Source organism: Carlito syrichta, unplaced genomic scaffold (genome assembly GCF_000164805.1).
Source record: "Carlito syrichta isolate Samal-C Ts95f unplaced genomic scaffold, Tarsius_syrichta-2.0.1 Scaffold307183, whole genome shotgun sequence".
Lineage (NCBI taxonomy): Eukaryota > Metazoa > Chordata > Mammalia > Primates > Tarsiidae > Carlito > Carlito syrichta.
In genome coordinates, this window is record NW_007251279.1 from 94,966 (window position 1) to 106,245 (window position 11,280).

The 11,280-nt window shown below is 44.1% G+C and overlaps 1 protein-coding gene across 1 annotated transcript in view; it reads left to right on the forward strand.

Moving 5' to 3' along the window:
* Positions 1-350: 350 nt before the first annotated feature.
* ARHGAP35 (Rho GTPase activating protein 35) overlaps positions 351-11,280 on the forward strand; it is a 43,432-nt gene continuing 32,502 nt past the window's right edge. The window contains exon 1 of the mRNA XM_008064045.2: positions 351-425. The gene's annotated coding sequence lies outside the window, so the exon portion shown is untranslated. The remainder of the gene's footprint in view (positions 426-11,280) is intronic.

Here is an 11,280-nt window from a genome sequence, read left to right on the forward strand (position 1 = left end):
CAGGTGCGTGCTACCACGCCCGGCCAATTTTTGATTTTATTGTAGAGATGAGGTCTTGCCAAGTTGCCCAGGCGGGTCTCAAGCCCGCGGGCTCAGGCAGTCCCCTCACCTTGGCCTCCCAAAGTGCTGGGATTACAGGCTGAGCCACCGAGCCCAGCCTTAATTCTTCATAGTAAGTTACTGAAATTTAAAATCAGCCATTTCTCGTTAAGTCTTATTTTGGAAATGGTCTTTGTGGTTCACTATGGTAGAAATTCTGTTTCTTCAGTGAGGCTTTGGTGATATCAACATTCCCATTGAGGAGACAGCAGATTGAATCCTCTGACCTTGGACAAATCATTTAATCTCCAGGTCCCAGTGTCTTGTCTGTGGAGTGAAGAGAATACCTACCTTTCCCAGGTGGAATTAAGAAGCAGTAAGGCAAGGTATGTAATATTTAATAGCACTTTGAGCAACTTAACGTATACACATAAAGTATTGTGGGGAGTATATTATTAAGATTTTGCATCTAAGCCTGGCTCAGTGGCTCAGCCTGTAATCCCGCCCTTTGGGAGGCTAAGGTGAGTGGATTGCCTGAGCCTGCGGGTTCGAGACCCGCCTGGGCAACTTGGCGAGACCTCATCTCTACAGTCAATCAAAAAAATCAGCTGGGCATGGTAGCGCATGCCTGTAATTCCAGCTACTTGAAAGGCTGAGGCGGAAGGATCGCCGAAGCCCAGCAGATTGAGGCTGCAGTGACCGGGAGCGGCCACTGCACTCCAGTCTGAGTGACAGAGTGAGAGTCTAACTCAAAAAAAAAAAAAAAAAAAAAGATTTTGCATCTAGGTAGATAAGAGTCTGTCCCTCCACCTTCCCAGTAGAGAGCTTTGGTGTAAGAGCAAGTGGATTATAGCAATAGTAGCTTCTGTTTTCTCCAGAAAGCTCAAACTGTGCAGCTGTTTTTGTCCGTTCTCTCTTTGCAATAGTGCACTGTTGAGGTTAAGCCACATGTGTGGGCTTCAGAGGCAGGCAGCCAGGCCATACTAAAGCTGGGTGATCTTGAACGAAGTCACTTGATTTCTGTGAGCCTGTTTTCTCATCTGTAAAATAAAGTCTATAATAGTACCTGCCTTGTTGGGTTACTGGGAAGAATTACATATGGATGTTTTTTATTTGGTACTATGCCTTGCTCATAAAGGGATTATTTTCTATTATTACTTAGATGAAAGCGAGGTGACTAAGTGAGAAAACAGCTGTTGCAGGAGAAAGAATTTAAAGATGGTTCCAGGGCATCTCCTGTTTCTTTGCTTAGTCCACTTATTGTACAGTAGGAGATTTCACATAGGCATGGTACTCTGATTGTCCTTTTTTTTCTTACCTGACCCCAAGAAGGCTCTCAAGAAATATCAAATAAGTGATGAACCTGAAGCAGCCTTCTTTGTGACTTTAATTTTTTTTTTTCTGAGTTGGAGTCTCGCTCTGTCGCCTAGACTGGAGTGCAGTGGCCGCTCCCAGTCACCACAGCCTCGACCTGCTGGGCTCCGGCGATCCTTCCGCCTCAGCCTTCCAAGTAGCTGGAATTACAGGCACGCGCTACCATGCCCGGCTGATTTTTTTGAATGATTGTAGGGATGAGTTCTCGCCAACTTGCTTAGGCGGGTCTCGAACCCGTGGGCTCAGGCAATCTACTCACCTCAGCCTCCCAAGGCGCCGGATTACAGGCTGAGCCACTGAGCCCAGCTTGTGACTTTAATTATCAGAGAAAGATGTGATTAGTCTATGGTAATTGCTAGATATATTTTTGTATATTCTATTTTGTTGAGAGTTTATTATCTATAAAGTATTCGGTGAATCCTATTTTACCAGAATATTACATTCTCTGAAAGGAACTTACTGGACCTAATACAGTACTTGAAAAAATGTTCATATTGGATTGTAGGGCATGGTTTCCTATGGAAAGGTTTCTAGAAATAATAATAGACTAGCAAAAAGCATTCAAGCATTTATCTATTAGGCATGTTGTCAAGGAAGAATGAAAATGGCAGCAGCTGATGGCCCATTTTCATCAGACAGCCTGGAAATCAGCAAGAGTCAAGCTTCTTTTTAATTCATTGGGGTTTACATTTTCTCTGCTGTGCCCATTTTGTGAGGTGTCTTTGGTTAACGGAAGTTTAGGTTAGCAGATAAAATCATGAAAGACCACAGGTGTCTTTTTAGTAGTTGTTAACCCCTGAAGTTAGTGGTTTTGATTTAGCCTTTAACAAAATGACTTCCAATATGTTATCCTTATCTTGGTTTAGTATAATACCTGAAAATGAATGTTATTTAAGACTTAGAGATGTCTCAGTGATCTCTGAGCAGGTTAAAAACCCACAGACTGTCAGGAGCCAGGGGATTTGAATCTGCTCCAGTTTAATTCAATTCTTCATCTTTTCAAGAAGGTAAACTGTGTTCTCGGCATTTGTTTGTAATGGTTTTTTCAGGCTAGATCTTTAACTAAAAAATAGAGGCCCTCAGAAATGTAGAGACTCAGGGGTGGCTTCTGCAAGGAAGAGGCAAAAATCCACGCCCCATGTGCCAGTTGAACTCCTACCTTACCTCACTACAATTTCAGGACTGAAGGAGCTTTGGAATCCTTTGCTGGGTGCTTTGGATGAGATTTGTTTTAAAGTTGTTTTTTAGAACTAGAGTTACCATTTGCTTGACTTTTATTCCCAATCTCTATGAATTCCAAAGTATGATAACAGTCATCAGGCAGACACCAGAAGTACCTACTGTGTGTGAGGTTCTGGAAAAACACACAAGGAAACATGGAGGTATTCTTTGGATTCTGCAGAAACTTGATTTCCTCACAGACATGTACTTATTAACTTATTTTTTAAAATATACAGGGGCAACCCCTTGGGTCCCCTCCTGCTCTGGGAACTTTTCTGCCCTTTCAATAAATCCTGGTTTCTAAAAATAAAATAAATATATATATATTTTTAGCTGTATATTTGTGTGTGTGTGTGTGTGTGTGTGTGTGTGTGTGTGTGTGTGTATACAGGTAAACCAGCATCTTAATTTTTATAACTAAGAAATTAATTGGACTATGGCTAGGAAAAAATTTTCTGGGATTTCCTTTTTTAAAAAATCACATTTTGGGGGGGCCATTTTCTATTTCATTTCCCATCTTATTTAAGATTGCTGTTTTTATTTCCTCATTCTCTGCTGTTATATCAGTTGTTGTCTCATCGGGAAAGTAGAAATGACTCTAGTTCAAGCAGTGCAAGGGATCTGTTACGAGAGGTGTTGGAAGGACTAGAGAAGCAAAAAGGGAGAACAAGAGGATTGTTACCCAAAGACCAGGAGGCTTCCGGCGGACTGGAACCCAGGAGCCTACACGCACAGGAGCTGCTGACTTGCTACGTCCTGTTGGAGCCATATTGCTGTGGTTCACCGGGAACCCAGAAACCAGCACATGCTGACACTGCTGGAACCCGTGTGTGTGTTGTTGCCTGCGTTCCTCCATAGTCACTCACTGCTCCTGCTGCTGCTGCTGCTGGAGACAGGCTGGAGCAGGAAAACAGTTTCTCTGAGAGCCCAACTGGAAGCCAGGTGGCAAAGAAGTCTGAGAAATGTATGCAGGCTTTCAGTTCTGGTGACACGGAGAAGAATATAGAAGGGCAGATGTGGCCAAGTGAGTGCTGCAGCCGCTTGGGGATGATTCATCCTGGTGGGGATGATTCACCCTGGTGGGGATGGGCAGAGAAGGATTCATTTATACTGATCACATTCAGATAGGTGAGGTCCAGTGGCATTCCAGATAAGGAGCAGAGCGGTTGTGATGACGTGGAAGCAGGAATGCACAGGCATGTTCAGGAAACACTTTAGCTGAAGCATGGAGTTCTTCTGAAGGTTGGTTGGGAATAAAGTTGGAGAAAGAGGCTGTGGTCATGTTGGGGTGGTAATGTAATAAAAACTGTTTCAAGGCCAGGTGCAATGGGTCACGCCTGCAATCCCAGCACTTTGAGAGGTGGAGTGAGAGGATTGCCTGAACTCAGGAATTCAAGACCAGCCTGGGCAACATGGCGAGACCTCATCTCTACAATAAATCAAAAAATTAGCTGGGTATGGTTGTGTGCACTTGTAGTCCCAGCTACTTGGAAGGCGGAGGCACAAGGATCGCCTGAGCCCAACAGGTTAGGCTGCGGTAGCCATGATTGTGCCAATACTACAGAGTGAGACTCCAACAACAAACAAACAAACAAATGGTTTTAACATTAACCCAGAGCACTCTTCACAATGATTTGATCTGGGACAGACCAGTTAGGAAGCTATCATGATACTTCAAGATTTAAGGGCAGAACCAAGGCTATGGTTGTGGAGCGAATCAGTTCATTCAACAAAATCTTTTAACTGATGGACCTGTGAATGAGTTGAGGCAAGTAATTGGAATAAATAATTAATTCTGATTTTCTGTTCAGATTGACTTTGTTGATTACTTTGTGCTCTTGGACAGGTCTTAGTTTTCTACTTTTAATGCTTTTACCTCTCTCTGCCTTGGTAGGGCTCTTCATGTTATTGTTAGGATCTCTCCTGAAGTTGTTTTGTGTTCACTTTGATCATAAGCTTTATTAGTAAATGTGAAACCTGTGTAACAGCCTCTGCAGAAGCCTTGATAACTTGAGGTAACGTTTTTATTACTTGGGGATAGGTTTTTGTTTTTTTCTTTAAACACTAATTCACTTACTCCATTGAGCAGGTATTTATTGAGCTAGGTACTGTGTGTGGTGCTGAGGTAAAATGGAAAGCAGAATTGATAAGACAATGTTAAGTCCCCATCTTCTTGGAGTTAACAATTTAATGACAAACAGACATTAAAGCAAAAAAAAAAAGGGGGGGGGGGGGGCCTGGCATGGTGGCTCATGCCTATAATCCCAGCACTTTGGGAGGCCAAGGTGAGAGGATTGCCTGAGCCTGCAGGTTCAAGACTAGCCTGGGCAATTTGGTGAGACCTCATGTCCACAATAAATTAAAAAATCAGCCGGGCATGGTGGTCGCATGTCTGTGGTTCCAGCTACTTGGAAGACTGAGGCAGAAGGATCACCTGAACCCAGGAGGTCAAGGCTGCAGTGGCTGTGAGCGTGCTACTGCATTCCAGCCTGGGGGAAAAAAATTAAATAAAACAAAGAAAGATTGCTCACCCTTGGAGTCTTTGCAATTGCTGTTCATTCTGCCTGAAATACTCTGCCCTCGGATTCCCACATTATTATTTTTTTTTTTTTAGTTGGAGTCTTACTCTGTTGCTCAGGCTGGGGTCTCAGCCTGCTAGGCTCAGTCAACCTTCCATCTCAACCTTCCAAGTAACTGGAACTACAGTCACATGCCACCATGCCCAGCTAATTTTGTTGTTGTTGTAGAGATGAGGTCTTGCCAAGTTGCCCAGGCTGTTCTCCAACCTGTGGACTCAGGCAGTCCTCTTACCTCGGCCTCCCAAAGTGCTGGGATTATAGGTGTGAGCCACCACGCCGAGCCAGATTTCCACGTTCTTAACTCCCTTGCCTCGTTCATGACTTTGTTTTCATGACTTCTTCTCAGTGGTACCTGCTGTGGCCATCCCTCTTAACATTGCACATACCCCGTCTGTCTCATGCTGAAGCTCTTACTCTACTTTACCTTTTCTCTGCTCTGTCCCTTAACCTAAGTTGGTTTCATAATTGCCTGTCTCCCTCTGCTAGAATGTAAGTTCCATGAAGGGGACATGTTTGTCTCTTTTGTTCATTGCTGTCCCCAGTGCCTAGTACTGTGACTGACATCAGAGTAGGTACTTGCTCAGGAATTTTTGTTGAATGGTTGAAAGGATCAATGAGAATGAATAGATGAGGCCATCCAGGGAACTGAAGGAAGGCCACAGTAGCTAAAGTCTAGTGAGGAAAATGTAGAATGGGGGAGAGGAGTTCATGGAGGGACTTACAGGCCATGGAAGCTTTGAGGGTTTTAATATAAGAGCAGAGGGAAGCTTGGAGGGGCTGTAAGCAGCACATTGACAAGACCAGATCTGTTCTTTAAAAAGATAACCTGCTGTTTTGCAGAGTATGGATTGCAGAGATCAAGTGTGTACGTGGAAGAAACATGTTAGGCTGTCAGGATCCAGGCGATTTGGCTTTCCTGGCAGCAGATATGTTGCCTTTTTCAGTTGTTGAATTTGAGTGTCCATTCCAAGGATAGGGATTGATTGTTATCAGTCTGATTATAATTGTATACACTTAGGTTATCATTAGCCCCAAGAGACCTACCTGTCTCCTTGACGAACATCATTGTCCAATGATCCTGCTGATGGATGAGAGCTGTCAAGATAGCTTGGCTGTGAGATGCCGTTTAACTAGTTTTTATCTGTGTGCCCCCCTTCCTTCCCCTGCTAGATTTAATGACCTAGCTAGGAGAGAGTCCAGGCCTCTTGGCTACATTCCAGGTGTTCTACCACTAAAATGTTACTATTACCTTTCTCAGAATTCTTCTGAATCATTTGCTGGCACTGTAAGAAGCTTTTTAAACTTTGATTTTGCCATTCTGGAGACCGTTTGTACTAGTACTTTTTGCTGAAGGAATTTGAGCTGCTTTGGTTACTTGAAGACGGCCTTTCCACTTGTCATTCCTGTTTAAAGTTGAGTAGCCTATGATAGGTAGGAATGTTTTTGCCTCCTGACATGTTAGTTGGCAAAGTAGTAGGGGCAGCTCTTAATAAAGGTCGCTTTAGAAGAATATTAGTTGGGTACTTAGCATTCTTGGCATTCTTGTGGAATGATACAGGTTTATGGCCTTTTTATTAAGTTCTTACAATCAAATGGTCTTTAATTAGAAGCAAGCATATATAAAACTTTGTGACTCCAGACAACACTGGCCTTACTGTATGAGATTATAGAGTGGGGTTTGCGCTTGTGGGAATGCAGGTTTTGGTTGGGGGAATGGAAAGGAGTGTGAAAAGGCTGTATTGAAAGCATTCTAGCCCGGTCCATGCCATCTGCTCACTGCTGCCTTACCAGTATGGAATGCGGACCTACAACTTTTGAGCCCAGTTGGCTTTTGAGTGCACCTGACTTGACTTTTAGCTCTCATGATTCAACTGGTTGAGTTGAGCTTTCTGTTAAATAATCAGGAAGGAAAATGGAGTTGAATAGTCCAAGTTTTTTCAAACTCATGTCATAATGAGGCTTGGCAAGCCATGAAACATATCTTTTAATCGCCATTTTTGAAATGGCCCACTCTAATGTTTTAAATAAGACAGTGAAGGAATCTATACATTCAAAGACTGACAAGTTATTACAAAACAACCTCCCACACATATATACAGTGAGGAAAACCCCTCCTTATTCTACTGTGTATGATTCTTCACTGGGTGTCAAGGGTTCAGGAAAGTGTGTGTCGTTTCTTCATCTTAATTTGACCTATGGTGTCCTTAATGAAGAAGAGTGAAGGTTGGTGTGTTTGACACATGGCATTTTGGTATAAACAAGCTGTATGTATTTATATTCTCACACCTGTGCTCTTGAGGAGAGTTAATAGCTAGAAGGGATCATGGTGTTCTGGATGAGAAAATTAAGCCCCTGCCAGGCTCTCTTAACACAGTGGGTTTTCTTTTCTTTTTTTTTGAGTTGGCGTCTCTCTCTGTCACCCAGGATGGAGTACAGTGGCACACTCATGGCCACCCCAGTGTTGATCTGCTGGGCTCCGGCGATCCTTCCACCTCAGCCTTCCAGGTAGCCAGAACTACAGATGCGTGCTATCACGCCTGGCTAATTTTTTAATTTATTGTAGAGATGAGGTCTCACCATGTTGCCCAGGCTGGTCTCAAACCCGCAGGCTCAGGCAGTCCTCTCGACTCCACCTCCCAAAGTGCTGTGATTACAGGCTTGAGCCACTGTGCAGCCTTGACTTGTTGGGCTCAGGCGATCCTGCCTCCTCAAGTATCTGGAACTATAACTTTTTTTTTTTTTTAATTAATTGTAGAGATGAGGTCTTGCCATGGTTGCCCAGGCTGGTCTTGGACCCCTGGGCTCAGGCAGTCCTCTCACCTCCACCTCTCAAAGTGCTGGGATTACAGATGTGAGCCAGCATGCCTGGCTACATTTGTTTTTTTGTGCAGAAAGTAGATGTAACAGATTCTGGAGCAGAGAAGTGATCTGAAGAGTTGGGAAGATACATGGCGGGAGTGAAGGAGCTTGGCTGGAATACCTGTTCATCTCCAAACCCTCTCTTCATCCTGCAGACTGTCTTAGTCACATTAGCTCTTTACAAATTTCATGTGCAACTTTAACATAGTAGATGCTATGGGAGTCAAAGTCAGTCTGCCGATAAGATGTTCACCATGGTGATATACTTTCTATTCCATTGTTGCTGGTGTGAGTTAGAAATCAGCAGTAGCTGTTTGTTGTACACTGATTTTAAGGCTACTCAAAAGAAAGTAGCTGCTCTCTGCTTCTCCCAGGGCCATTAGTTACCTGGGAAGTGAGAGATGAGGTTACTCTGAGGGTGTCACCAGCGGTTTATGTTGGACATTCTGTGCATGTGTAGCTCTGAGAAGCATATGTTCTCAGAGTATGAACGTGAGTATGTTTTGGACCAAGAGACATGGTTTTTTTCTGAATAGCAGCCAAATATATGAGGCCAAGGCGATTCCCTCTAGCAGGTAGGACAGCTCTCGTGGAAGAGTAGGCTGGACCTGTTTTCCTTCTGAGCGGTGATAAGAGATGACTCATTGATCTTCATGAAATTACTGGCCAAGCACTTTCTAAGGAATGGTGGTAGATAAGGAGGAACAAGTCACTATTCTGGTGTGTTATCTAGATCATGAAGCTGGCATTTTATAGAAAGTGCCATTTGTTAAATTCCTTATATGATCACAAGTGTTTTCTTAGCTGTTTTGGAGTTTGAAATGTATCTCGAAGTGTTGAGTGGTGGATAGGCACTATGTAGAATATATAAGCAGAATCTCATACATGGTTTGTGGTGAGGGGCGAAGATTGTTGCTGTAATGAATGAATGGGACTGCTGAATGTGGCTTTCTGTCCCTTTCCCAGTCATTTTGATTCTAGGATCTGGATCTTGGTTAATCGTTTCATCTCTACAGAGAGTGTTGTGGAGAGACAGCACTGGGGTGGGGCAGGAAGTGGGAGTGAGACCCTTCTTAGACCACAGGCCTCGTGGCAGCTTCTGGGGCTCCTTCCCTTCTCCCCTTCAGCTTCCGCGTCTACTACCTGAGGAGGCTGGCTGCCAGCCCTGCCCAGTCCTGCCGGCCTTGCAGGGCTTTCATCTGGGGAGATGACAGATCATGTTTACCTAGAAGTCCTCTTAGTTGTCCATCTCAAGAAGAATCTTAGGAGTTTTTTTCCAAATCAGCCCATCTTCTTCAGATTTTGCTTCTTATTTATCTGCCCTTTCCCCTTGGCTGACTCCCTTGACAGTGAGACACAGGGTCATTGGTTTAAGTATGGGAAGGAAATTATGGCCTTGAGCACAGTCAGAAAGAATCTGGCTCCCAGGCGTTTCCTGTAAGCCACCGTTAAATTACAAAGACTGGGCCCTGACAAGGCTTTTCAGAGGAGCATCTCACACCAGCACTGCTCCATGTTTCCGTCTGAGCAGTTGTTTTTCACAGTGCTTCTTACCTCCCGGCAGAATTGGCCTTTTTAAAAGTGGAAGCGCTTGTTCAGTCCCATGAGGGTAAGCTAGCAGGACAGCTGGGGAGGAGGATGAGGGTGCGGGCTGCTCTCAGAATTGCCTTCCCAGCCTGAATCTGCCCGTGCCTTCCCTGCTCAGAAGCCTGTGGTTTCTCAGGGGATGAAGGCCAGACTCTGCAGCTTGTTGGAGCCTTCCACGCACTTGCCCCTCTCCGCCGTGTGTATCTGTGCTCCGTGGGTCTGGTCTTCAGCCAGGGCAGCAGGATTGAGTGGGAAGTTGGGACCTGGGGCACATCAGGAGACCTGGGTCTGTACCAGCTCCGTGTCTGGCCAGGTGAGTTGTTTCCCTCCTCTCTGTCCCGGTGGTGACTCATCTGGTTAGGCTTACTGAATTGGGGGGTGGGGGAGCAGAAAGGTTTGGGGACAGATTACAAGACTCTCTTAGACTCTCATCTCTTCTAAAAGCTTGGACATTCACACAGCAAACATCTGAGCATTAAGTGGTTTTTTTGAACTACGAAGTTTTTTAACTTTAAAAAACAACAAGCTGTAAAACTTAAAATTTTGTAACGTGGTACCCCAACATATGAAAGATCCGACTGGACTTGCTCTCTTGAGGGTGCAGGGTCCGACATGCCACCTGTTGAGCCTTCTCAGTAGCCCTGAGGACCTGCCAGTTACAGCCAGGGCTCCCCAGGGTGCTGCGTCTCTTCTCACTTGCTGTGTAGCTGGGAATCGAGTCTCCTGTGTGGCACAGCCCCAGGCCAGCCTCGTGTGGAAGGAGGGGAATGTACTGTAGTGTGGAGAGAATAGGCTGCGTCCTGTCCCAGCACTGCTTGCTAGCTGTGTAGACTCGAGTTTCTTCATTTCTTTGAATTGTATCCTTTAAAAAAACTGTTTATAAAAGTGTGGAAAGCATGTCCAGTGTGAACAGTTATGAAGTGAATACCCTCGTAGCCACCACCCAAGTCAGGAAATGGAACAGAAGCTCCACTGTGTCCTTTTTCTATTCTGGCCTTTCCTGGCCTCAGGGCAGGAACCTGAAATGGACTTTTCAGATATTGAGGTGATGAATATTTGAATAAGAAACAATAGTATTTTTTATAATAACATTTTTTGAATACTGCCTACATGTAACATCTTTTCAATCAGAAAATCCACTTAATTTTAAACATTAACGCATATATTCATCACCTCTAGAGGAAGATAGGGACAAACAACCTCAATTAGCAGATTTTCAGACCCAATTAATTGAGCCTTGGACTTGATGTTGTGCTGATTCCAGGCCCCTCTTCATGTTCTGTCTCGCAACTGTTCATTTTTTCAGTTCTCTCATACCTCTGTTTCTAACTTCACTTGAAACAAGGCAAGCATGTAAGTAAATATGGAGGCCAGAAAATGGAAAGGATGAATATGAGTATTGATTTTGCTAGTGTGGATCTTAAATGGGTTCTTTAATTTGTAAATCAAATTGTTCCTACTAAAATTCGCTGAATTTAGAAGGTGGTTCTATATTGTTTCGTTGTGACCATTATCCTTAGCTTCAATATAGGTGCATTAGATAAAATAAAGCCAACTGTTCTTCTTTTTTTTGTTTTTTTTTTTTTTGAGTTGGAGTCTCACTCTGTCGCCCAGACTGGAG